Genomic DNA, 26,994 nt, shown 5'->3' on the forward strand with positions numbered 1-26,994 from the left:
ATCTACATTTATGTTAGGTACACAACTGTACTATGTTCATCGTGTTTCACTATTGCAGTCATTACACTTGGGTTGAATCTCAAAGCTGAGGTAGGGTGGCTGGGTCTAAACAGCATTAGGAGTGGCTATAAGGCCCTGCAGAACTGCAGTGGCAAAGCCTGCTCTGGATTTAGAGTAAAGAGGTAAGTGGTAGTGCTTGCTAAAAGTGTGCACTGAAGTCCAAGTTGCAGCCTCCAAAATATCCTTGGTTGGTACTCCTCTGAGGAAGGTTGCTGAGGTGGCTGCTGCCCTGGTAGAATGTGGTCTAATGCCCTTAGGCACTGATTTGCCATGTTGTAAATAGCAGAAACTAATGCAGTGTCCTATCCATTTTGAAATAGTCTGCTTTGAGATAGCCTTTCCTTGTGATCCTGCAGCATATGCCACTAAAAGCTGCTCAGTCTTTCTGAAAACTATAGTTTTGTCCAAGTAGAAGCGTAGCTGTCTGTGCATGTCCAAGGAATGCAGAAGTCTCTCCCCTTTATTCTGTGGGTTTGGATAAAAAGTAGGCAAATGAATGGTTTGGTTAAGAGCCACACTGGACACTACCTTAGGCATAAATGTTGGGTTTATCCTTAGAGAAACCCTGTCCAGATGGAAGATAATAAAAGGTTCCACAGCCATTAATGCCTGTAACTGAGACTCTTCTTGCTGAAGTTATTGCTAGGAGCAGAGCTGTTTTCCATGATAAGAATTTTATCTCAGCTGTATTGGCTGGCTCAAAAGGAGGCAGTGTGAGTTTTTCCAAGACAAAATTGAGGTCCCATGCAGGTATTGGTGCTCTCCCTGGAGGTCTTATGTTTTTGGCCCCCCTGAGGAACTACCTAAGCAATGGATGTGAAAAAATAAGAAGTTATGTACCTACCATAACGTTCCATGTTGTCTTCTTCTCGCCTTCTTTCTTGCTGGATGGGTTCGGAGCCGAACCTCGGCTCCGACTCGGCCAATACTAAAGCTGGAGGGCTAATTCCACCGGCTCGAGGCTCCCCTGTATCCCACAATGCTAGGCGGTAACTACTCAGATCTCGTTTGATAGCTAAACCAAGCAGTTCTGGTCTCCATAGTATGGAGAAAAAAGAACCCACCTCTATATAAACCTGAATGTAAGCTACACAAACATAAAAGGGGGAATAGAGGTGGTAGAACATGTGGGAAGGAAACACCAAAGGAAGATCCCAAAATTTCCTATCGGTCTGTCCAGGCTAGGGGGAAGGAGGTGGGGCATAAGAAAGAAGGCGAGAAGAAGACAACTAACATGGAATGTTATGGTAGGTACATAACTTCTTAATGTTAAGTTGTCAATCTCGCCTTCATTCTTGCTGGATGGGACCGCGTCCCTAGCACCTTATTCTGGGCGGCCTATCGGAACAGACTCTTGAGAACAGTGGAACCAAAGCTGGCACGGTTTCTGGAGGCCATATCCAATTTGTAATGTAAAATGAAGGTATGAGGAGAAGCCCAAGTGGCTGCTGCACAAATGGAATCTATAGGCAGCCTGTCCTGAAAAGCTACAGATGTAGCTAATGCCCTAGTTGAATGAGCTCTAGGTCTTGAAGGCAGTTTTTGATGTCTGATTTCATAGATGAAGGTAATTATAGAGGTAAGCCATCTTGAGAGGGACACCTTAGTAACTGGAAGGCCCAATTTCCCTTCCTCATAAGACAGGAAAAGTTGATCAGATTTCCTGAACTGTTTAGTTCTGTCTAAATAATATCTAAGTTGGCGGTGAACATCTAGAAAATGTAACTTTTGTTCCGACCTGTTGGAATAGTCAGGGAAAAATACTGGGAGATCAATCGTTTGGTTCAGATTTGTCTCAGAGGAAACTTTAGGCAGGAAGGACGGATTAGTCCGGAGGGACACCCTATCTTTGTGGAAAACTAAGTAAGGACGACGACTGCACAGAGCATGAAGTTCAGATACCCTTCTAGCTAAAGTTATGGCTACTAGAAAAAGTGTTTTCCATGAGAGCAGCTTAAGAGGGCATGAAGCCGCTGGTTCGAAGGGGGGGAGGATCAAGGATGCCAGAACCAAATTCAAGTCCCACTGAGGTGGGGGATCTTTGATTGGGGGCTTGAGCAGAAAAATACCTCTTAAAAAGGCTTTGCAGAGCTTATGGGACATTATACTGGAGTCTGAGACTCCTACATGAAAATTAGATATAGCAGCTAGCTGTACTCTAATGGTAGATGAAGAAGAGCCTAAATGGAAGAGCTCTGCCAGAAAGTCTAGGATAGACTGGATAGGTGCAATGAAGGGGTCTGTATTCTTTCATGCTGCCCAGAAGGAAAAACGTTTCCATTTACTATTATAAATCTTCCTGGCAGAAGATTTGTGAGAGGCTATCAGGATGTTCTGGACCGAATGAGAGATTGAGGGAAGCCTGGCTAGGGTAGGAATTGGAGAAACCACGCTGTGAGGTTGAGAGAATGAAGGGAGTGGTGCAGCTTGCCCGACTGGTGGGTCAACAGATCTGGCACCGGGTCCAGATGCCAAGGCTGCTCCAATAGGTAATGATGGAGGAACGGAAACCATATCTGTCGAGGCCAGTAAGGGGCAATGAGGATCATTGTAACTCTCAAGGCGATAGCTTTCTGAATTAATTGAGATATCAGTGGAAAAGGGGGAAAAGGATACAGAAGTCCCCGGGGCCAATCGTGGACTAGAGCGTCTCTGGTGGGATGGCCTGGTAACGGGAAGAGAGTGAAGAAGTCGTGACACTTGCTGTTTTGGGGAGTAGCAAAAAGATCGCAGCAAGGCTGGCCCCATCTTTGGAAGACTTCTTCCAGCACTGATTTCTTCAGAGACCACTCGTGGGGCATCAGAATGGCCCTGCTCAACTTATCTGCAATCACGTTGGACTTCCCGGGAATGTGCGTTGCTATCAGAAAACGCTGAGAAGAAATCGCCCACTGCCAGAGTCTGAGTGCCTCTCGACATAAGGGGTAGGATCTGGTTCCGCCCAGTTTGTTAATGTACCACACTACGGACATGTTGACCATCTGAATTGCAATAGTCCCCATGGGAAGAGTGCTGAAGGGCTTGCAACGCTAAAAGCACTGCTCTCATCTCTAAGACATTTATGTGCAAGTGGCACTCGAAAGGTTGCCACGTGCCCTGGACTGTCCTGCCCTGATAATGCCCCCCCCCCACCCGATCAAGGAGGCGTCCGTTGTCACCGTGGCGACTGGGGGGGGGGGGACAAAAGGTCTGCCTTGGAGAACTTGAGGTGATGTGATCCACCAAGACAGGTGATTCTTGTATGATTGAGTTATTAATATGATGTGAGACATCGGGAGCTGTTGGAAGGACCACTGAGTAAACAGCATCCATTGGAGGACCCTCATGAGGAAACGAGCTAAGGGGAGAAGGGTGATAGTAGCTGCCATGAGTCCTAATACCTTCAAGACTACCCTGGCTTTGATTTTGTTGCATTGTAGTAGAAGGTAAACTTGTTTGCGGATATCTAACACTCTTTGCTCTGTAAGTCTGGCGGAAAGATTGAGAGTGTCTAAGGTGGCGCCTATAAAGGTAATAGATTGACAAGGCGACAAGGCAGATTTTTCGAAATTTATTGAAATGCCTAGAGCTTGGCAAGTCTGGGTGGTGAAGTCTCTGGCTAGAAGCAGTTGATGTCTGGTGGTGACATTAAGGAGCCAGTCATCTAAATATGGAAACACCTGGAATCCTTGACGTCTCAAGTGAGCCGCGACCACTGCCATGCATTTGGTAAACACACGGGGGGCTGTAGTGAGACCAAAGGGCAGGGCTCTGAACTGGTAGTGACTGGCTCCCAGCCTGAAGAGGAGAAACCTCCTGGAGCATCTGTGCATTTTGATGTGGTAGTACGCATCCTGAAGGTCTATCGAGCACATCCAGTTGTCCTGACCCAAAAAGGGTAGAATGGACTGTAGCGTGACCATCCGGAATTTTGTTTTTTTGATATAATTGTTTAACTTGCTGAGATCCAGTATAGGTCTCCAGGCCCCTGTTTTTTTTTTGGTACCAAAAAGAATTTGGAGTAGATTCCGGATCCTTGCTGGTCTGCTGGGACTGATTGGATAGCTCTTTTTGATAGCAGCTTTGATATTTCTAGTGCTGCTTGTTCCCTTAGACTGGGTGGAACGTCTGGAAGGGATCCTTTGGGTTGGGAAGGGGTGTGAATAAAGGGAATTTTGTAACCCTCGGATATGATTGACTGTACCCATTTGTCTTGAGTGAGGGAAAGTCAGGCTTTTGGGTACAGTGATAATCTTCCCCCGACTGCATCCGAAGGTGGACAGCCAGGCAGCTCCTCAGAGATGCTGAAAGGGTTTATCAGAGAAAGTTTCTCTGCTACCCTGGTTTTGCGGACCTCTTCTGCCTCTAGGGCGGCGTCTATTGTTATTCCCCCCTCTGCCTCTAGAGGGGAATCGACCTTGTGCGTCAGATGAGACTCCCTGAGGCTTGCGGAACCAGATTTTTCCTCCCCTCTGACCTTTTGGATAAGGTCTAGAAGGGGTAGAAAACGGACTCCCACGGCAGAGAGAGTCTTACCTTCCACCTCGCACCTAGTCAATGTATCCTTCACCTGAGGACCAAACAATGTTGAGCCATCAAAGGGGGAATTGGTGAAGGACGCCTTGAAAGGGTCCGCAAAATTGCAAAGCCGCATCCAGGCGTGACGTCATAAAGCTACACCTGTGCCTGCGGCCCTACTCGCCCCATCAGCAGCGTATGAGAAGCCGCATGGAGGAGTTAACAATCGAATTCAGGGTTGCCAACTGGGAGTTCATTTTGTCTTGGAACCCCCTCAGCTGTTGGATCCTGTATAGCCTCACCCATATCTTTGAGCAAATCTCTCTGGAGACGGGTGAAGTGACACAAATAGTTCAGCGACCGCATTGAAAAGGTCGCTGAGGAAAAAGTACAGTTTTGTACCTACCATAAATGTAGATGTTCGAAGATCCACATTGCTGCAGTCATAACCTGTGGGTAGTCCGTTGTCCTCGGTCGGCCCGAATACCAAAGTATTAGGCTGGCGTCGGTCATGGGCGCTCAGATCTGACGTCAGTGCGCCATGGTATTAAAGCGCATGACCGACGTCATATCCTCAGTCTTTTCTTGCCCCAGATGTCAGAAGGCCCTAAAAAGAAAGGCCACAGCCAAAAATAGAAAAACCTCCAAAACCCATGTACAAACAACCTCTACCACCCCAACCATACAACCACTCCAAACTACAGAGGGGAAGGAGGGAGGGTAAATTGGACTGCAGCAATGTGGATCTTCGAACATCTACATTTATGGTAGGTACAAAAAGTACAGTTGTGTACACCTACCATAAATGTAGATGTTCGAGTGTCTTCACTGTTGCAGTCATAACTGTAGGGTGCTCCTGCCGGCAGGCAGCCCGAGGTCGGCCAGAATCCCAAAGTCTGGGTCCGGCGTCGGCTGTATAAGCTAGTATCCTGACGTCAGGATGCCTTGGTACATAGCCCTCAGCCGACGCCATCTTCTCCAGCCTTTCTTGCCCTAGATGTCAGAAGTCCCCAACAAATCAAAAATGAATCCAACAAGGAAACACAAATACACCACAAATATGAGAGAAAGAGGGGATAGGAGGGAGGAAACCCGACTGCAACAGTGAAGACACTCGAACATCTACATTTATGGTAGGTGTACACAACTGTACTATGTTCTTCGTGTTTCACTGTTGCAGTCATAACTGTAGGGTGGAATCCCAAAGCAGTGTAGAGAGGGAGGAGGCTTTAGATGGAAGAAGGCGAGGGAAGAATACCCTGCAAGACAGCAGAGGCAGAGCCTGCCCTAGAGTTAGAAAACAAGGGAGATTGTAGTGCTTGGAAAAGAATGCACAGAACTCCAAGTGGCAGCTTCCAAGATATCCTTGGTAGGGACTCCTCTGAGGAAAGCAGTAGAAGTAGCAGCTGCTCTAGTAGAATGACTTCTAATGGTCCCTGGAAACCGTTTCCCATGATGAGTGTAACAAAATCTGATTCCATAAGCAATCCATTTGGAAATAGTTTGTTTAGAAATAGGTTTTCCAAGAGAACTGGAAGCAAAGGAAACAAACAATTGGTTAGACTTTCTGAAATCTTTAGTCTTGTCCAAGTAAAATCATAACTGTCTGTGCACATCCAATGAATGCAAAATCCTTTCCCCTTTATTTTGAGGATTTGGAAAGAAAGTAGGAAGGTGAATTGTCTGATTCAAAGCCACTTCGAAATCACCTTAGGCATGAAAGTAGGATTGGTCCTCAAGGATACTCTGTCCTGATGGAAAATAAGGTATGGTTCCACAGCCATGAGAGCTTGCAACTCTGAGACCCTTCTGGCAGAGGTCAATGCTAACAAAAGAATAGTCTTCAAGATAGAAACTTAATATCTGAAGATGCAGCAGGCTCAAAAGGAGGCAAAGTAAGTTTTCTAAAACATAATTAAGATCCCAGGCAGGGACAGGAGGGGTCCTTGGAGGCCAAATTTTAGCCCCTCTCAAAAACTGCTTCACCAAAGGATGTGAAAAAACAGGAGGATCAGAACTGAAATGCGCAGAGATAGCAGAAGCATGAATTTTAATGGAAGAAAAGGAAAGTCCTTTAGATAAAAGTTCGAAGGTAAAGCAAAATAGAGGAGAGATCAGGAACCTGAGGATCAGAGCCTCGGTCCTGCATCCAAATAGAAAACCTCTTCCATTTAGAGGCATAAGATTTCCTAGTGCTAGGCCGTCTAGCTTCCAAAAGAACATCCAACACTTGTTTGGGAAGACTAGAGGAAATCAAATTCCTTTGAAGAGCCAAGCTGCCAAGCAAAGGGTCTTGAGACTGGAATGTAGTAACTGACCCTGATGCTGGGACAGAAGCGAAGGGTTCAGTGGAAGAATCCAAGGAGGCCCCGAGAACAGGAGCTTTAAGGTTGGATACCAAAACTGTCTAGGTCAATTTGGAGCAATCAAGATGAGGAACTTGGGCTTGTCCTGCTTTATCTTCAGTAGTACCCGAGGCAGTAGAGGAAGAGGAAGGAAGGCATATGCTGACAGGCTTCTCCAGCTGAAGGACAGGGCATCCACTCTCCATGCTGTTTTGTGGAAGGACCTGGTGCAAAAGCGAGGCAGCTGATGATTGAGATGGGATGCAAACAGATCTATCTGGGGACATCCCCAAACTGCAGTAATCCTGTTGAACAAGTTGGTGTCTAGCATCCATTCGTGAGGATCTGAAATGTTTCTGCTCAGGCTGTCTGCTAAGAGATTCTGTTTCCCTGGAATGAATTGAGCCTGGAGATGCAGATTCCAATTTAGAGCTGTGTCCCATAAACCCATAGCTAATCTGCAAAGGGGGTATGAATGAGAACCCCCCTGCTTGTTGATGTACCACATGACCGTGGTGTTGTCTGTCAATTAGCAGAGGCCCTGGTTGTAAAAGGTTTTGAAGGCTAAAGGGCATTTTGAACTGCCAACATTTCCTTCAGATTGATGTGCCAGTGAAGATGGTCCTTTGTCCAGGTTCCCTGCTGGCAATTGTCTAGAAAGTGTGCTCCCCAAGCATAATCCGAGGCATCCGTGGTTAGAATTTGAGTAGGCTGAGGGAGACGAAAAGGTTTTCCTTTGTTTAACGTGCATGCCCTGGACCACCAGAGGAACTCCTTCTGGAGGCAGGGGATCAGAGGAATCAGAATATCCAGATCGTGGTAGTGCTGTGACCATACACTTTTCAGATACCATTGAAGCTTTCTCATGTGAAGCCTTGCGTTTGGAATCAACAGAATGCAGGAAGCCATGTAGCCCAGAGCCTGCAGGAATTTCCTTGCAGTGAGCTGAGATAGAGTTGCCAAGGTGTTGAAAGTAGAAGCCAGCTGAGTTTGTTTTTCTGGAGTGAGGTAGGCCCTTTGTAAGGTTGTATTTAAGAGGGCTCCCAAGAATACCATTTGTTGAGAAGGGATCAAATGTGACTTTTTTTATGTTCACGGAGAATCCCAGTAGTAGGAGAAGACGTTGAACAAAGTCCAGATGTTGAAGCAGAAGATCTTTGCTGTCTGCCTGAATAAGGCAGTCGTCCAAATAGGGTTAAATCTGGATCCCCTGAAGTCTGCAGTAAGCCACTACTGGTGCCAGGCACTTGGTGAAGACTCTGGGTGCAGTAGATAAACCAAAGGGCAGAACAGAGAATTGAAAGTGCCTCGAACCTGCCTTGAACCTGAGGAATTTCCTGTGTTCTTGTCTGATAGGGATATGCAAATAGGCTTCCTTTAAGTCCAATGTCACCATCCAGGCGTCCTGAGAGAGCATTGGAATTAGCTGTTGCAGAGTAAGCATCTTGAACTTTGGAATTTCCAAAAAGGTGTTTAACACAGAAAGGTCCAGAATAGGTCTCCATGAGTTTTGTTTTCTGGGAACCAGAAACAGCCTTGAATAAAACCCTTTTCCCATTTCCTAGAGTGGAACAGGCTCTATGGCTCTCATGGCCAGAAGAGCATCCACTTGAGTTAAGGCCTCTGACCATTGAAGTTTTGGCAGATCTGGCCAACCATGAGTCCTTGGTAAAGTGTGAAAGTGGAACTTGTAACCTTTTAAAATCACGTCCAATACCCATCTGTCCTGGGTAATATGAGTCCAATTTCTGTAAAAAAGAGACAGTTTTCCTCCGAGAGGCGTCCAGGTAAAGGGGTCCTGAAGCCCAACGAGAGAGTCATTGAGTTTGCTTTCTTTGAGATTGGGATCTGTCTTCTCCCTCCTAGGTGAAGAAGCAGTCCATTGTCTAGATCTGTAAGAGGTCTGGCCTTGACCACGACCTCTGAGCGTCTATATCTTCCCCTTTGAGGCCTGTCAGACGTGGGAAAGGACCAATTTTTAGAAGGCCAATTCCTGGAAAATCTAGGAGGCTGAACCTGCAAGAAATCTTTTACAGTCTGCATGGACTTTGCCTTTTCTTCCATCTTTTAATAACTTCCTCAGCCTTAGAACCAAAAGAACATCCTGTTGAACAGGGGCATCTAATAACTTAGCCTTAACCTGTTCAGGTAAACTTTGTTCACGAAGCCAGGCATGTCTCCTAATCACAGTACCAGAGGCAGCAGCCCTGCAGGAAGCATCCAAAGCATCAAAACCACAATGTAAGCTATGCTTGTTAACCTGTTCAGTAGCATGCAAAACATCCTGAAGTTCCTTATCCTCTGCACAAGCAGGAAGGGAAGCAAGCTTTTGCTTTAAAACAGACAAAAGAAATTGCTGATATTTAAACATATGAAACTGGCAATTTAAAGCCCTTACAGACAGGGTAGCAGAAGTATATACCTTTTTCCCCACCTGTCTAAAGCACGAGAATCCTTCTCAGAGGGAATAGGATTTTTAGAAGTAGCAACCTTAGCAGCCTTAGAGCCCTGAGAAATAGTTTCAGGATCTGCAGAAGGGTTTTAAATAAAAATAAATGAGAGTCAGGAACCCTATAAAATCTATCAGGCTTAGAAGGAGCAGGAGGCATGGAATCAGGATTCAAATTAGCCTCAGAAAAAGCATCATCTACAATGTCCAAGACAGGAGGGATAGCTAAAGGCCTATGCTGAGGAAGAAGAAGAAATTCTCTAAGCCTCTTTTTGGAAGCAGAATATTCCTGACCTTCCCAATGAAAATGTTCCCTCATCTCATGCAAGGTTTCCCCAAAAGAAAAATCCTCAGGCGGAGAGGCCAAGGGCAAAGAATCCTCAGCATCCGAATCCTCATAAGGGGGAAAGGAATAGTCCTGATCAGAGGAAGAAACAGAAGATACAGAAGCCTGGTCAGAGGAATCCAGAGTAACATCCTTTCAAGGCCTTTTTTCAGGAGGGGGGTGAGAACCCCTAATCATTGTAAGCAAATCTTCAGCCATCCTCAATAATTGTTTTTGTGTCTTGGGAGTGGATTCAGAAGCAGCTTGAGCTGGAACTTTAGACTTAGTAGGAGTCTTTGTCTTTGCCTTTGCCTTTGAAATAGTGATGTGAGTAGGAATGAAAACCCCCTCAGAAGCCGGTACCTGCACAGCGGTTCCGGACCCATCTGAAGGAGCGACGTCCGAAGGTCCTGCAGCAGTTAAAATAGTGGGCCTCGATGGCTCCCCATGGGAGTCCGTATCGGCCATCGGTTCAGAAGTGGCGGACGACAGGGGCTGCAAAAGCGCCTCACTGGCGACAGCTGAACGGACGCTGGCTCCAGCTGCAACGAGTCCTGTTTGGACCTCGGAGGCCTGTCTTTGTCTTTGCGCTTCTTTTGAACTCCAGTAGTGTCCGACGACATTCTATAATTGAAGCGTCTGCCAAAATAATTTAAAGCCCAATCGTACCTGCGCTTGATAGTACGAGAGTTGAACCTGGCACAGAACCGACAACAAGAAACGTCGTGGTCAGGGCCTAAGCAAGGTAGACAGTAAGAGTGGAAATCTTTATGAGGTATTTGTTTCCACGCTATACAATTATTAACTTTTCTGACATCGGAGGAACAAGAAAAAGATTCCCCAACGGGGTACTTAGCTTTGAGAAGAGAAGTAACAACTTCGGACAGACAACAACCAAATACGCTGTTCGAAAATCGCCAACCAACGTTTTGCGAGCTGCTTTCCACCGCACGGCAAGAAAGACTGGAGAAGATGGCGTCGGCAGAGGGCTATGTACCAAGGCGTCCTGACGTCAGGATACTAGCTTATACAGCCGACGCCGGACCCAGACTTTGGGATTCTGGCCGACCTCGGGCTGCCTGCCGGCAGGAGCACCCTACAGTTATGACTGCAACAGTGAAACACGAAGAACATCTGTACTATGTTCTTCATCTCACATTGCTGCAGTCATAACCTGTGGGTAGCATCCCAAAGCAAAGGTAAAGGGAGGCTGGCTAAATCATAAAGCATTGGGAGCTGCTAACATGCCCTGTAAGACTGCAGTGGCAAATCCAGCCCTAGATTTGGAATAAAGAGGGAGATGGTAATGTTTAGAAAAAGTGTGCACTGAACTCCAAGTAGCTGCTTCCAAAATATCTTTAGTAGCTACACCCCTTAAAAAAGCAGTAGAAGTGGCAGTAGCCCTAGTGGAATGAGGTCTGATTCCAGCCGGAATCTCCTTACCATGATGAGAATAACAAAAAGCAATACAATGGCCAATCCACTTAGAAATAGTTTGTTTTGAAACAGGTTTCCCCTGAGAGGCCAAAGCAAAAGAAACAAATAACTGTTGATACTGTCTGAACCTTTTAGTCCTGCTCAAATAATAACGCAACTGCCTGTGAATATCCAAAGTGTGCAAAATTTTCTCCCCTTTATTTTGGGGATCAGCATAAAAGTAGGCAAATGAATAGATTGGTTCAAGGCCACATTTGAAACCACTTTAGGCATAAAAGTAGGGTTAGTACGCAGAGATACCCTATCCTTATGAAACATCAGGAAGGGTTCAACTGCCATTAGAGCTTGTAATTCAGAAACCCTTCTAGCAGACGTAATGGCCAACAAAAAAGCAGTCTTCCAAGACAAAAACTTTAACTCAGACGTAGCTGCAGGTTCAAAAGGAGGTAAAGTAAGCTTTTCCAACACAAAATTGAGATCCCAGGAAGGAGTAGGAGCTCTACGCGGGGGTCTTATGTTCTTTGCCCCTCTAAGGAATTGCTTAAACAAAGGATGAGAGAATAAAGGTGGGTCACAGTCATAGTGAGCAGAAATGGCTGCAGCATGAGCTTTTACAGAGGAGAAAGACAAACCCTTGTCTAATAATTCCGTAAGATATTGAAGAGAAACACTCAAATCAGGCCTGGAAACATCAAAGCTCTTTGCTTTGCTCCAAATAAAAAATCTCCTCCATTTATCAGCATAAACTTTCCTTGTACTAGGCCTTCACAGAATATGCCAGGCTGTTAGATGCAGGGACTGAATCCTGACATTGAGGAAATGATTGCCTGCCTGAGACAAAAGGTGTGGAATTGAAGGCAAAGGCCAAGGAGGCTCCCGTACTAAACTCCTCAGCAGAGGGTACCAGTGCTGTCGAGGCCAATCTGGAGCTATTAGAATCATGGAGGGCTTGTCTTGTCTGACCTTCAAGAGCACCTTGGGAAGGAGAGGCAGAGGAGGAAAGGCATAGACGTGAAGATTGCTCCAACTGAATGATAGAGCATCCACTTTCCAAGCTGTTGGATGAAACATCTTTGTGCAAAACTTTGGCAACTGGAAATTTAGTGGAGAAGCGAACAGATCTATGTCTGGAGTCCCCCATATCACTGTCAACTGTCGAAATACATAAGGATCCAATTTCCACTCGTGGGGATCCACCATCTGTCTGCTCAAAACATCTGCTAAGGAGTTCTGTGCTCCTGGCAGAAACCTTGCCTGAAGAGTGAGGTGCAAACTGAGAGTAATCTCCCACAAAATCATAGCTTGCCTGCAAAGAGGGTACGAATGGGTTCCCCCTTGCTTGTTGATGTACCACATGACAGTTGTGTTGTCTGTTTGAATCAACACTTGTCCTGGGTGAAGTAGATCCTTGAAAGCCATCAATGCAAATTGGACTGCTAACATCTCCTTCAAGTTGATATGTAAATGTTGAAGTCTGGCAGGCCACGTGTCTTGAACCCATTTTCCATTGAGGTGAGCTCCCCAAGCCTTGTCCGAGGAATCTGTCGTTAAGATCTGACTCGCCTCTGGTCAGGTCACAGAGAGTCCCTTGTTTAGGTGACATTCCTGAGCCCACCACAAAAATTCCTTTTGAATGCAAGGTATTATCTGAATGACAGTGTCCAGATCGTGGCAGTGTTGCGTCCATACATTTTTGAGATACCATTGTAGCTTCCTCATATGCAGTTTGGCATTGGGAAGCACCAGAATACAAGATGCCATGAACCCCAAGGCTTGAAGGACTGTCCTTGCAGTCAGCCTGGACCGTAGAGACAATTGTTGGAAGTAAAGTGTAAGGTTTCTTTGTTTGTCCAGGGTCAAAAAAGCCATCTGGGAAGCTGTATTCAGTCTCACACCCAGAAAGCACATTTCCTGAGAGGGTACTAGACTGGACTTTGTTTCGGTCACAGAATACCCTAGGCACCTTAACACTGCCATAACATACTGTAGATGGTGAAGTAGCTTGTTTTTGTCTTGAGCAAGAATCAGGCAATCGTCCAAATAAGGATAAATTTGTATTCCTCTTAACCTTAAGAAGGCTATTACTGGAGCCAGAACCTTTGTAAACACCCTGGGCGCAGTAGATAAGCCAAAGGGCAATGCAGAGAACTGATAATGTAAAGGGAATCTCCTGCAACTGGGCCTGATAGGAACATGAAGATAAGCCTCTTTGAGATCCAGAGTTACCATCCAGTGATCTTTGCCCAACAGAGGCAGAAGTTGTTGCAACGTCAACATTTTGAATTTTGGAACGTCCAGGTAAGTGTTGAGGATAGATAAATCCAAAATTGGCCTCCAAGTGTTTCCTTTCTTTGGTACGAGAAACAGGCGAGAATAAAATCCTAGGCCCACTTCTGACGGAGGGACCTGCTGTATAGCCCCCATTTGAAGAAGTAAAGAAATCTGTTTGTGAGCCTCTAACCTTTGCTGAGGAGGAACGTCTGGCATGCCTTTGAAAGGAGGCAATGTGTGGAAATAAAACTTGTAGCCTCGGTCTATAATGTCCAACACCCATTTGTCCTGGGTGACTAAAAGCCAGTTTTGCTTGAAGAGTGCCAACTTTCCTCCCAAAGGAGCTGCCAGACAGGAAGGATCTGGCAGCTGAAGATGCAGGTCATTGGGCCTGTTTACAAAAGGACTGGCCCCTGCCCTCACCTGTAGATTGTGCAGGGGAACTCCATGTTCTAGGCCTGAAAGAACCCTGAGCTCTGCCCCTACCACGTCTAGATCTACCCCTAGACTGTAAATCAGAAGAAGGATAAGCCCATCCCTTAGTAGGCCAATTCCTGCTAAACTTAGGGGGCTGCACCTGCAAAAAATCTTTAACAGTCTGCATAGACTTAGCCTTGTCTTCCATTTTCTTTAAGACAGACTCCACAGGAGTACCAAACAAAACTTCAGACTGCAAAGGAGCATCCAAAATTCTAGCTTTAACATGCTCTGACAAGTTCTGATCCTTAAGCCAGGCGTGCCTGCGAATAACTGATCCAGTGGCAGCCACCCTGGAAGAAGCCTGTAAAGCATGAAACCACACTGCAAAGAATGCTTACCCACCTGATCAGAGGCATGAACCAAATCCTGTAATTCCTTACACTCTATGCCCTCTGCCAAAGCATCTACCTTAGATTTTAACTGAGTAAGGAGAAAATTCTGGTACTTCAACATATGAAACTGGCAATTCAAAGCCCTCATTGCTAGAGTGGAAGAGGTATACACTTTTTTACCCCACCTATCCAAAGCTCTAGAATCTTTATCCATAGGAACTGGATTCTTTACAACAGAAGCCCTGACACCCTTAGGTCCCTGGCTAATAGTTTCTGGGTCAGCCCTTGGGCTCTTATACAGATATTTATGAGCCTCTGGCACTCTGTATTACCTATCTGGCTTAACAGGCGCAGGAGGCAAAGAGTCTGGATTAAGAGAAGCCTCAGAGAAAACATCCTGAACAACATCCAAAACAGGAGGTATAGCCAAAGGCCGATGTGGTAAAAACAAAAATTCCCTAAGCCTCTTTCGGGAATCTGAGAAATCCTGACCTTCCCATTTAAAATGCTCCCTCATAGAATGCAGGGTTTCTGAAAAAGAAAAATCCTCTGGAGGAGAAGCAGAAGGACTGGAATCCTCTGCATCTGAATCAGAATAAGGAGGAAAATCCTGAATGTCTTCAGCCAAAGACTCTGAATAATCTGAAGCCTGTTCCAAACTTTCCACCTCTGGCTCCACCCTAGGCCTCTTATCTGGAGGGGGCATAGAACCCCTGATTAAGGAAATCAAATCTTCTGCCATTTTAAGCATGTGTTTTTTAGGCACAGAACCTGCAGAACTAGGACTGACACCGGAGGAAGGCAAACCAGGCCTGACCTTGGAAGGTACCTTAGAGACAGAAGGAGAAGGCCTAACCACCTTAGGCAAAGAAGGGAGTACAGCAACCTGAGAGGCCCCCTCAGCCTGTACTGACTCCTGAGAGGCCACATCTTGCAAAATTAACTGCTCCCCCTGAGACTCAACTGAAACCTCGGCTGGATCTACAGATTCCACCGTAGTTTCTAAAGAACCGGCGTCCAGAACGGACGACTCATCCTGCTTGGACCTTAACGATTTTTCCTTGCGCTTCTTAGCGGTAGCGGGCGTCGGAGGATCCGACGGCATATTGTAATTACACCGCTTACCGAAGACAAGCCTAGCGCAATCTAACCTACGTTTAATGGTGCGCTTATTAAATCTAGCACAAAGCGACACCCGACTTCGTGCTCAGGCCCCAAACAAGGAATACAGAGAGTGGTAATCCCTATGCGGTATCTGTTTCCCACAAGAAATACAATTATTCACTTTTTCTGACATCCGGAATTAACTGAGGCAAGAAAAACAAAAATATTCCCCAGCGGTACTTAGCCAACTTGGTTTTGGTCTGAAACTCAGAATCGAAAATTTCAGAGCATGAGCGGCACTTGCAAACGCTGCTTCTGCTTGGACCATGCGGCAAAAAAGACTGAGGATATGACGTCGGTCATGCGCTTTAATACCATGGCGCACTGACGTCAGATCTGAGCGCCCATGACCGACGCCAGCCTAATACTTTGGTATTCGGGCCGACCGAGGACAGCGGACTACCCACAGGTTATGACTGCAGCAATGTGAGATGAAGAACATCATCCACTTACCGTACCTGTCCATGGTCCTAGACTCCTTATTAGGAGGATGGACAGGTACTGAAGGATCAGCTAACTCCTTCTTAGTGGCTGCGGCCACCACCATGGCATCAACAGAGACACCTTTTGATAGAAAGTCCTTGTCCTTAGGGGAAGTAATAAATTTTGACAGCCTCCTTGGGGTAGGTTCCACTGAATCAGGGGCTGTCCAAGCCTTCCTTGCCACCACTTCCATAAGGGGGTCAAAGGGAGGGGACACCCGGGAGGGGACACCCAGGAGGTGTAAGGGCGAGAGCCAAACGCCTCAAGGTAAACTGACTAGTCTTCTGAAGGGTTAAGGGCGGGCCAGTTCCCCCTCTGTTTCAGGATTTCAAGGATGTCAGCAAAGGAGACATCCTCAGAGGGGGATCGAGGGGAACCTTCAGATTCCTCCAAGTCAGTGTCAGAGGTGATAGACTCAGGGGAGTCAATGTGCTTCCTCTTGCACGGTCTCTTCGAGGGGTTCTCCTACCGGATCAGGAGAGGCCTCGGAAGAGGAGGAAATTCCCAATGGGGAAACCTGAGGAGCTGGCTCTCTGCGGTCTGATACAAGGGGATGGGTAGAAATCACCGCAGGCACTGAAGAGGGAGGAGCTGACGGAGCTGACTGTGGGATAGACACTGGGTCTAGCAGGCTCTGCATGACCTCAAAGGCACCCCCTATCATGCAAGGCCGAAGGTCCCCGCTCAGAGGAGACAAGGACCCACCCCCCCGGCACCAACAGGGACGGCTCCGAGGCCGATGTCGGAGCCGAACTTACCAGCACCAACGCTCCGAGAGGGAGAACGGGGTCGGACAAGGGTCGATGCCACTCGCCCGGGCCGACAAAGCCCGGCACGAGATCCCTCAATGAGGAAATCGGAGCAGGCAGCGGAGCCGAAGGGCGGTATCGGCTCGAAGCACCGGCAGCCACGGCTCCGATGAGCCCCGGCTCCGAACTCAATGGAGTCGGAGGAGGAATAAAATCAGGGATGGAAATAGCCGCTGACTGTTGAGTAGGGCTATGCAGCATTTGGGCCAGTGCCTCGGACTTGAAAAGTCTACTCTCCACCTTTTGTAAATCATGGTCGGACAGCCTGGAGGACCGAGAGGAGTGAGACCTATGGCTCCGTTCTGATAGAAGAGGAGATCCCGGTGCCGAATGTATGGAGCCGATGCAAGGGGACCTAGACCTCTTCTTAGCAGGTGGCTCCGATAAGCCTATCGGAGCAGACTGAGTCTTGTCAACCTCGACTCCAGCCAGAGCCGAGGCGATAGTATGAGACTTGGAAACATCGGCTCCAGCTGGAGCCGATGTCGATGCCGATCTAATGCTTCCAGGGGATGGCTCAGAAACTGGAGCCGATGGTCTGGAAGTCTTAGAAGGCTTCCCCGACACAGACTGAGTCGGGGGGCCTTCAGGCTTTAACAAGCCATGCAAAATCAATTTATTTTTGCGTTCCTGCAGGACTCTAGGGCTGAATGCATGGCATACAGCACATGAGTCCTGCAGGTGCAAAGGTCCCAGGCAATATACACAAGAAGTGTGACCATCTGTCAGAGACATTTTCTGACAGCACGAATCACACTTCTTGAAGCCTGAGACCTTGGAGTCTTTAGACATCGTAATTAGTGTGAAAACACAAGCACAACACACAAACACACCCTTAAGCAAAAAATAAAAATTCAGTCACACTGAAGGACTAGGGGAAGGAGAGGGCCAAAGGCCTAAAAGTTAAGAAGGGAATAAAAAGGGATTTTAGACACTAGAGGGGGACCCGATTTAAACTACTGAAATACTGCAAATAAAACTATGGTAAAAGGAAAAAAATTTAGGGGTTGAAATAGAAGTTTCTAATTAGAAAACTTACTAACCTGCCAGAGCCGGTAGAAGAAGCACCTTGTCAGCTAAGCGGCAAATGAGATCTGAGTAGTTACCGCCTAGCATTGTGGGATATAGGGGAGCCTCGAGCCGGTGGAATTAACTCTCGAGCTTTAGTATTGGCCGAGTCTGAGCCGAGGTTCGGCTTCGAACCCATCCAGCAAGAATGAAGGCGAGATTGACAACTTAACATTTGGTGGTTCTGTATTGTAATGAGCTGAAATGGCAGAGGCATCGATCTTAATTGATTAGAAGGATAGGCCTTTGTCCAGCATCTCAGTCAGATATTGTAAAATCTGAGGAATATCTGGTACAAGCGTGTCAATTCCTTGCGCCTGGTTCCAAGCACAGAATCTCTTCCACTTTTCTGTATAAGATTTCCTGGTGCTGAGCCTCCTGGCCTCCAAAATAACATCCATAACCGCTTTAGAGAGAGGAGTATTCTGAATGGTTACACTATCCACCATGCAGCTAGATTTAGGGTTCTGAGTTGGCTGTGCAGGATCTGATTGTTTTGTTGGGTCAGCAAATGAGGAATTTGAGGAAATGTCCAGGCTGGGCCTTGAGACAAGCTCCTTAGGATTGGGTACCAGTGTTAGCATGGCCAATCTGTGGCAATTAGCATCACTTGTGGCTTCTCTTGTCTGACATTTAGGAGTACCTTTGGGAGGAGAGGCAGTGGAGGAAAGGCATATACTGTAAGGTTGTTCCAGCTGAATGACCAGGCATCCACTTTCCATGCTTGTTTGTGATAAGTCCTTGTGCAGAATCTCTGAAGTTGGCAGTTGTGGGGGGAGGCAAAAAGATCTATGTGTGGGCATCCCCATTTCCTTGTTATCATGCTGAAGATTTGTGGATCTAGTTTCCACTCGTGAGGATCCATGAGGTTTCTGCTTAGTTCGTCTGCCAAAGCATTTGTTTTTCCTGGCAGGAATTGTGCTTGCAGGTGTACTTGGTAGGTCAATGCTGTGTTCCACAAAATCATGACTTGTCTGCAGCGGGGGGTAGGAATGTGTGCCCCCCTGCTTGTTTATGCACCACATAACTGTGGTGTTGTCCATCTTTATCAGCAGCTGTCCTGGACGAAGTAGGTCCATGAAGGCTGTCAGGGCATTTTGTACAGCTAGCATCTCTTTTTGATTGATGTGAAGATGCCTTTGGCTTGGGGGCCATATGCCCTGAATACATTTTCCTGCCATGTGGACCCCCCAGGCATAATCTGACGCATCTGCTGTTAGTGTTTGCCTGGCTGTGGGTAAAGTGAATGGCTGTCCCTTGTTGTGGTGACAGGCCTGTGCCCACCATTGAAACTCCTGTTGCAGGCAGGGAATGAGTGAAATTAATGATTCCAGGCTGTGGCAATGTTGAGTCCAAACACTTTTTAGATACCATTGTAGTGTCCTCGTATGCAGTCTTGCATATGGAATTAGCAGAACGCAGGAGGCCATGTAGCCCAGAGCCTGCAGAATTGTTCTTGCAGATAACTGGGTTTTTGTTGCCATGCTTTTGAAGTAAGAAGTCAGTTGCCTTTGTTTGTCTGGCGTGAGATAAGCCATCTGGGCAGTTGTATTTAAGCCTGCACCCAGGAATATTATTTCTTGAGAGGGTACTAGTTTTGATTTCTTTTCGTTTACTGTGTACCCTAGGCAAATTAGTAATCTTTTTACAAATGCCAGATGCTTTAGTAGAATGTCTTTGGTCTCCGCTTGAATAAGGCAGTCGTCCAAGTAGGGATATATCTGAATTCCTCTGTCTGCAAAATGCAATTACTGGTGCCAGGCATTTAGTGAAGACCCTGGGCGCAGTAGATAAGCCAAAGGGCAGTGCAGAGAATTGGTAGTGCATTGAGCCAGCTATGAATCTGAGGCATCTTCTGCAAGATTGTCTGATTGGGACATGCAGGTATGCCTCTGAGGTCCAAAGTTACAAGCCAAGCCTTCTTTCCCAGCATGGGCAGAAGCTGTTGCAGAGTCAACATTTTGAATTTTGGTACGTCCAGAAAAGTATTTAGAACAGACAGGTCCAGAATTTGTCTCAATGCTTTGTCCTTTCTTGGAACTAAGAAAAATCTTGAGTAAAATCCTCGTCCCTGCTCCTGTTGTGGCACTGGCTGAATGGCCCTCATGTCCATGAGAGATGTTACTTGTTTTTGTGCCTCTGCCCATTGAATGTGTCGCAGGTCTGGCATACCTTTTGCCTTTGGAAGGGTGTGAAAGTGGAACATGTAGCCCTGAGAGACTATGTTTAGGACCCATTTGTCCTGTGTGATCATGTGCCAATTTTGTGAAAAAAGTGCTAGCTTTCCCCCTAAGGGTGCTGCCAAGAGAGAAATGCTTGGCATTGGCAGAGGGAAGTCATTGGGACGGTTTCCTATATGGCTGTGATTTGTATTCTCCGCTTTTGGAAGTAGAAGCACCCCATTGTTTGGGCCTGTATGAGCCCTGGGGCTGTTGCCTGCCTCTAGGGCATCTGTATCGGCCTCTTTGTGGCCTGTCTGACACGGGAAAGGACCATTTCTTAGAAGGCCAGTTCCTGCTAAATCTGGGTGGCTGTACCTGAAAGAAATCCTTCACTGTCTGCATAGATTTAGCTTTATCCTCCATTTTCTTCAACACCTCTTCTGCCTTAACACCAAACAAAGTATCATGCTGTAATGGAGCATCCAATAATTTTTCTTTAACATGATCAGGCAGAGCCTATTCCTTTAACCAAGCATGCCTTCTAATAACAGAACCTGTTACAGCGGCCCTGCAAGAGGCCTCCAGTGAATCATAACCACATTGCAAAGTATGTTTTCTCACTTGTTCAGCTGCATGCAATAAATCCTGCAATTCTTTGTTCTCAGAACATTCAGAATTTGTCAACATTTTCTGTTTTAACAAAGACATTAAGTATTGCTGATATTTGAGCATATGGAACTGACAATTTAAAGCCCTTACAGCCAAGGTAGCAGTAGTGTAGAATTTTTTCCCCAATCTGTCCAGTGCCCTAGAATCTCTGTCTGAGGGGACAGGGTTTTTAGCAGTAGCAGCCTTGACCCCTTTGGGACCCTGAGAAATTGTTTCTGGGTCAGCAGCAGGATTTTTATATAGAAATTTACGAGAATCTGGAACCCTGTAGTATCTGTCTGGCTTAACAGGTGCAGGAGGTAAAGAGTCAGGAGACAGGCCGGACTCTGAAAATACATCTATAATGTCTAGAACAGGTGGAATTGCAAGAGGTCTGTGCTGAGTTAATAGAAGAAAATCTCTAAGCCTTTTCTTAGAATCTGAATAATCTTGGCTCTCCCAGTGGAAATGCTCCCTCATGGTATGCAGGGTTTCCCCAAATGAGTAATCCTCAGGAGAAGCTGAAGGAATAGATTCTTCAGCATCAGAATCCTCATAGGGAGGAATAGAGTATCCCTGTTCTGAAGAGGAGTCAGAGGAAATAGAAACCTGATCAGAGGAATCATATTCAGTATCTTGCCTAGGCCTCTTATCAGGAGGGGGATGGGAACCCCTGATCAAAGTAATTAGGTCTTCGGCCATTTTGAGCATATGTTTCTTAGGCATATAAGTTAGTCATGGAGAATGCTGTACTTGTTTCCTTGTCTTTAAAACTGTTTTTGACTTTGTCTTGGATGCTGAAGAAGGCTTGATATAAAGCTGTATAGGTCTGAAAACACTCTCAGAAGCCGATGCCTGCTCAGCAGCCCCGGACCCATCTGAGGGATTAGTTTCCGAAGGGCCAATACCTTGAGTATCCAATGGCCTAGTTGTCTCCACGTGGGAGTCGGAGGCGGCCTTTAGCTCTGAGGTAGCAGGTGTCAGGGGCTGAGAAAGCACCTCACTGAGCACCGGCGAACCGGTGACTGACCTAGAAGAGGCTTTGTCGTCGGTTTTGTCTCTCAGATGCCTGTCCTTTTCTTTCTCCTTGCATTTTTTATGAATTCCAATCGGTTGTTCCTGTGGCATTATATAGTTAAACCTTCAGCCAAAGTAATGAAAAGCAAAATCGTACCGAGGCTTAATAGTGCATTGGTTAAATCTAGCACAAAACAGACAACTAGCAACGTCGTGGTCAGGGCCTAGGCAAGGAATACAGTAAGAATGAAAATTCTTATGAGGTATTTGCTTCCCACAAGAAATACAATTAGCTTTTTCTGACATCGGTCTGGAGCAAGAAAAAAGTTTCCCCAACAGGGTACTTAGCTTTATAGAAGACTTCGGATCTGAAATTCAATTTCGAAAATCTCAGGAGTCGGCTGACCGGCACTTGCGAACTGCTTTTGCTTTGGGCACTGAGCTGCAAGAAAGACTGAAGAAAATGGCGGCTGCATCTTTTATACCCCTGGCGCTCTGACGTCAGGGAAGAGGCGACAGCAACAGATGTCAGACCAGGACTTTGGAATTCAGGCTGACTGCGGGTAGCCTGCCAGCAGGATAACCCAAGTGTAATGACTGCAACAGTGAAACACTATGAACATCATTAGTGTATGTCTAAGCTACAGTGAAGAAGGCTAAGTCATAACTGCATCCAAGACAACCCAGCTCAGACACAGACATTAGAAGACTTGTTACTGGAACAGGGGAGTGAGTAGCCAACACTAGTTCACGAGGGAGGTGGATTAAATGTCAGCTCTTCTAAAATGACAGGAAACCAAGTGCTAAAGCATTCATAAGGGTCAGATAGTGTCCTCTGCTCTGCAAAAGGTGTAAGAGTTTATATTGTGTGTGTGAATATACACACACACATACATATGAGTGTGTATACACACGCACAAATATATATATTCACACACACAAAGACATTATGTTCATTTGTTCAATGCTTTTTGCCTGTTGGCTCAATTGAACTAAGAACTGCCTTTGGATCAGCTCATCCCTTCTGTTAAACTAAAGGCAAAAATAAAACAGGAAGAAGAATGGCACTTGCAAACCACATCCCATCCATATACGATAAATGGGAAAAGAAAGTACAGTTGTGTAAGTAATGATCAGTGCTGCAGTAGCCTAAGCTGCATAGCATATAGCAGCCAGCCACCTTCCAAAGTTTTAGGGCGCCTTCCAAACACCCAAACCATTAGTCAGTGACAGCTGAGCTGACTAAAAGATAGGTTTGTGCACCAAGCCTTTCACAGCTTTTATTCCTACAGACAGGAGGGTAAGCTCTGAGAGAACATTGCTTAGGAACAACAAAACATGTCCACACCCTGGTTTAAAAAATGACCTCAAAAAACAAGGGGAATGCAGGGATGGAGTGGCTACTCCAGCAGTGATCAAACATCTACTGTTATTGTACATTTACTTGCATAACTGTACCATGTTCTTCAGATTGGTGACTACTGCAGCAGCCTAAGCTACATGGGTAGATTACTATGGCTTAGAACTGGGAAGTGGAGGGGCCCCGGAGTCTGTGGAGAATAGTCCTAGAGAAGCCTGTCCTACGTCTGCATAAGAAATCTAACCTGTGGTGCTTTATAAATGTACGAAGGACCAAGTTGCTGCTTCTAAAATGCTTTGACTTCAACTCATCCAAAAAGTCATAGAAGCTAGTAGTAAGTAGTTTGCAGCGCTTGACCTTATCTGAAATAGTTTTGTTGTGGTGGGAACAAAAGCGGCCTGAGAAAAACATTGAGAAGTAGTCTACTTTGACAAAGGTCATTCCTTATTCTTACCTTCACAAGAAATGAACTTGATTGAAAGCTTTGAAAGATTTTGATCTGTCAGGATAGTTTCCTTTCTCCCTCATTTTTGTATTCAAAATTCCAATACAGAATTGTTGAGAGTCCGAGTATTTAGAGTAACCCACAAAATTAAGATCCCTAGGAGGGGGTGACACTTTTCTTAGAGGTCCCTTATGCAACCCCTCTTTCAAAAGCTGAGGTAGTGGTATTAATGGCACAACAGGTAGCACTTTCTACTTTGGTGTAGACAGCTGTCTGTTTTCCTCCCACACCAGCTAGATTAACAGCTGACACTGCATAAGGTGGGTGTTGCACTCCTGAGTGTGTCATCCTTCAGATGAGACATTAAAAACAAAGCACCATCTGCCAAAGTTAGTGGTAGCTCAAATGGATGTAAAAGATCCCACAGCACCTACTGAAGAGTAAAGGAAGTTCCACAATGCCAAGACCAAAATTTACACTACTACTATACCCACCACCTCAGGTTTCCCCTGGAAAGAGCCTACTAGATTAGAGGGGCTAAACTGGTCAACAAATGGTAAATAAAAACATTTTGACATAAGAATGCCTTAAAAGATGGGGATCCATGGACAGACATGCTGAAATAGCCAGCAAATGAACCTAGACAGTGGAGTAAGATAGGCCATAGGAAAGTTACAAATATTGTAAAAATAAGAGAAATACTATCCCTTAATGGATGCTGGTTATGTTTAGGCATTAACTTGAAAACCCTTTCTATTTGTTTATATTCAGTTTTCTAGTAACAGGTTTTCTTGCCTCAGTTACTACCTGCTGCATGTCCACAGTAATCAGGTGCCTAAAAGGTATTAAAACCATATAATCCAGGCAGTCAGCTAAATTTATAGTGGTCGGGATATATCAAGCACCCCTGTTCTTGTGCGAGTAGAGCCAGACTGTGAGAAAGCTTGTGGTAATTTTCCCTGGCCAATTCCAAAAGGCAGAACCACTGTTGCCCAGGCCAGAAGGGAGTCACCATAATTATCTTGAGGAATACATGGTATATCTGAAGATTCAGAAGGAATATTAGTGGAAAGGGTGGGAAAGCAGAGGAACATTCCCATCCAAGATGAAAAGCCAACAGTTTTTTAGACCTCCTTGCATGGAATCCTGGAGCCAAGTGGAAGAGATTTTAATTTCGATGCCATAGGAATGGACCCCCAAAAGATCAGAGGTACCTTCTATATTAAAATATCTGTGTGAGCTCATACATACAAGGTCTGGCCTATTCTTCCAGATCCTGCTAGCTTAAAATATGCTTTCCTAAGAGGAAAGCAAGTTTAAACAAGAAAAACATTCATAGAAGTTTCCCCCTCCAAACAGAATTTATCTGCCCAGCAATGGAACAGCACAAGTCGACCATTGATCCTCAAAAGCCCACAGAGGAGCACTTTTGGTCAACATGAAATCTCTGAAGGGCTTAGCACTCAAACCTGAGTCAGTTCAGTTTAAACTAACAGTATGAGTGAGGAGAAATTTCCCAGAAACTTTGGAACTTGGTTGACTTTTAAATCCTATGCAGGATATAACCCATACAGCTTAGGCTACTTCGGCAGTGATCAATATGCACACCTAAAATAGTATCTCCTACAGCAATTCCTCTACGTAACCAATTAGCGTACACACAGATCTATAAATATATATATATATATATATATATATATATATATATATATATATATATATATATATATATATACACACACACACACACACACACACACACAGACCTCTATCTTCCAAAATAAACTCAGTTTTAAATGCCCGAGCATTGGTCATACGAATACCAACACCATCACCAATTAAACAATAAACATGATCATAAAAAGGAAACACAAGTAGGTTTTAGGAGTCCATTTAAAGTCTACAACTGCAGACACCTCCCGAATCCAGGCTGGAAAATTACTCCATAATACAGCATCTTCGTAACTAAAAGAAGAGAAACCTGAAGAGACCAAATTAAAAGAAACAGAGAGAAGGGTTTGTGAGTTAGATCAAAGTGAATGGGAAGGAACAAACATGTAAGAGCTCTTTCAAGTACGGTGGGACCATGGTTGCACACACAACGCTACACCATCAAAATAATCTAGTACATAACACAATATTTTACAGTGAGTCAATGCAAGGAATATAAAACAGGCATAATATGGTGATGTCTTGGAACACCAGGTAATAGATGTGCACCAGAAAGTGCCAGCTCTAAGTCAGGAAGATCAACAAGTAATGAGTTACAATAGTCCAAATGTAAGGAAATCAAAGCACAAACCACAGTAGGAAGGACTTAGAGAGGAATAAAATGCCTGATCAATAAGATGTTCTGAAGATGAAATATTGCAGCTGAAATATTGTCCCTCAGCATCAGCAATATACACCTAAATCCAGCTACACCTACAATGTACATACAGACATCAAGAGGGAATACAGTCATACAAAAGCAAACACTTAGTCTGCCTTGTCTTCTTCAGTCCTTTCAGCTGTAACATAACTGAGCTGCCTTGTGCACATCCACAGTCCACAGAAACTTTTCCTCTTTGTTCTGAGTCTGGATTAAAGAGAATCAGCAAAGACTGATCTAGCGAAAATTCTGATACTGCCTGTAATTCTGACATCCTTCTGACCAAGATAATGGCCACCATAAATGGTGCGTCTCAGGACAGGTATCAGAGCAGTTGAGTTGGTACATTCAAAAAGATGAAAATTCAGCTCATCAATAAAAAAAAAACTGAGGTCCATGGCTAGATTTCTGGGGTCTCCAGTGTAAAGTCCCCCAGAATACCAGCTTCGTTGAAGAGCTGGCTGAGGCTCGGTACTGTGGCATGCAGACAAAGATGGCTGATAAATGCACTTTAATGGAAAAATTATCAATAAGTGTTTTGGAAAGATACTGTATGACCCAAGAGACTGTGTGCAAGCACAGGAGCTAAACTGCTTGGAACAATTGATTATACTTGTTAAAAGAAAGACCTCCTTGTGTTGGTTCTCCTTAATGCCAGTAGGATGTGATGCGAGGTATCAAACTGAAGTTTTCAAAGCAACTAGCCAGAATGCCTTGAAGCTGGGTGCAGCAAGTACAGCTGTGTACACTTACAATAAATGTAGATGTTCGAGTGTATTCATTGTTGCAGTCCTAACCAATAGGTTATCTTGCTCCCGGTAGCCCTCTATCAGCCAGAATACCCAAGGTAAGTAATTATGATGGCTGTCGGTTGTAAAGGACGTCAGGACGTCCGATACAAAAGGAGGCAGCCAATGTCACTTCCTAAGTCTTTCTTGCCATAACAGTCAGAAGCCCCCAGAAAACAAGGCTTAAACCAAAAGCAATTTTGGCAAATGCCAAATTTAGCCTGTACCTTAGGAAAAGAGAACAGGAGAAGACCAAAAAGGGGGAAGGAAGGCAGGAAACCAGGATTGCAATAGGGAATACACTCGAACATCTACATTTATGGTAAGTGTACACAACTGAACTATGTTCATTGTGTTTCACTGTTGCAGTTCTAACCAATGGGTTGATTACCAAAGCCCAGAGAAAAGGGAGGAGGAACCAACAGAATCAAGGATTGGAAATAATGCCCTGCAGAACAGCAATGGCAAACCCTGCCCTGGCTC

The 26,994-nt window shown here is 45.4% G+C and overlaps 1 protein-coding gene across 1 annotated transcript in view; it reads right to left on the minus strand.

The window, feature by feature from the left end:
• The window catches only part of HAUS6 (HAUS augmin like complex subunit 6), a 2,286,143-nt gene that overhangs the window by 495,703 nt on the left and 1,763,446 nt on the right, over positions 1–26,994 (minus strand). The window lies entirely within an intron of this gene.

This window comes from Protopterus annectens, chromosome 2.part0, assembly GCF_019279795.1.
Source record: "Protopterus annectens isolate FY-2018-M chromosome 2.part0, PAN1.0, whole genome shotgun sequence".
Lineage (NCBI taxonomy): Eukaryota > Metazoa > Chordata > Ceratodontiformes > Protopteridae > Protopterus > Protopterus annectens.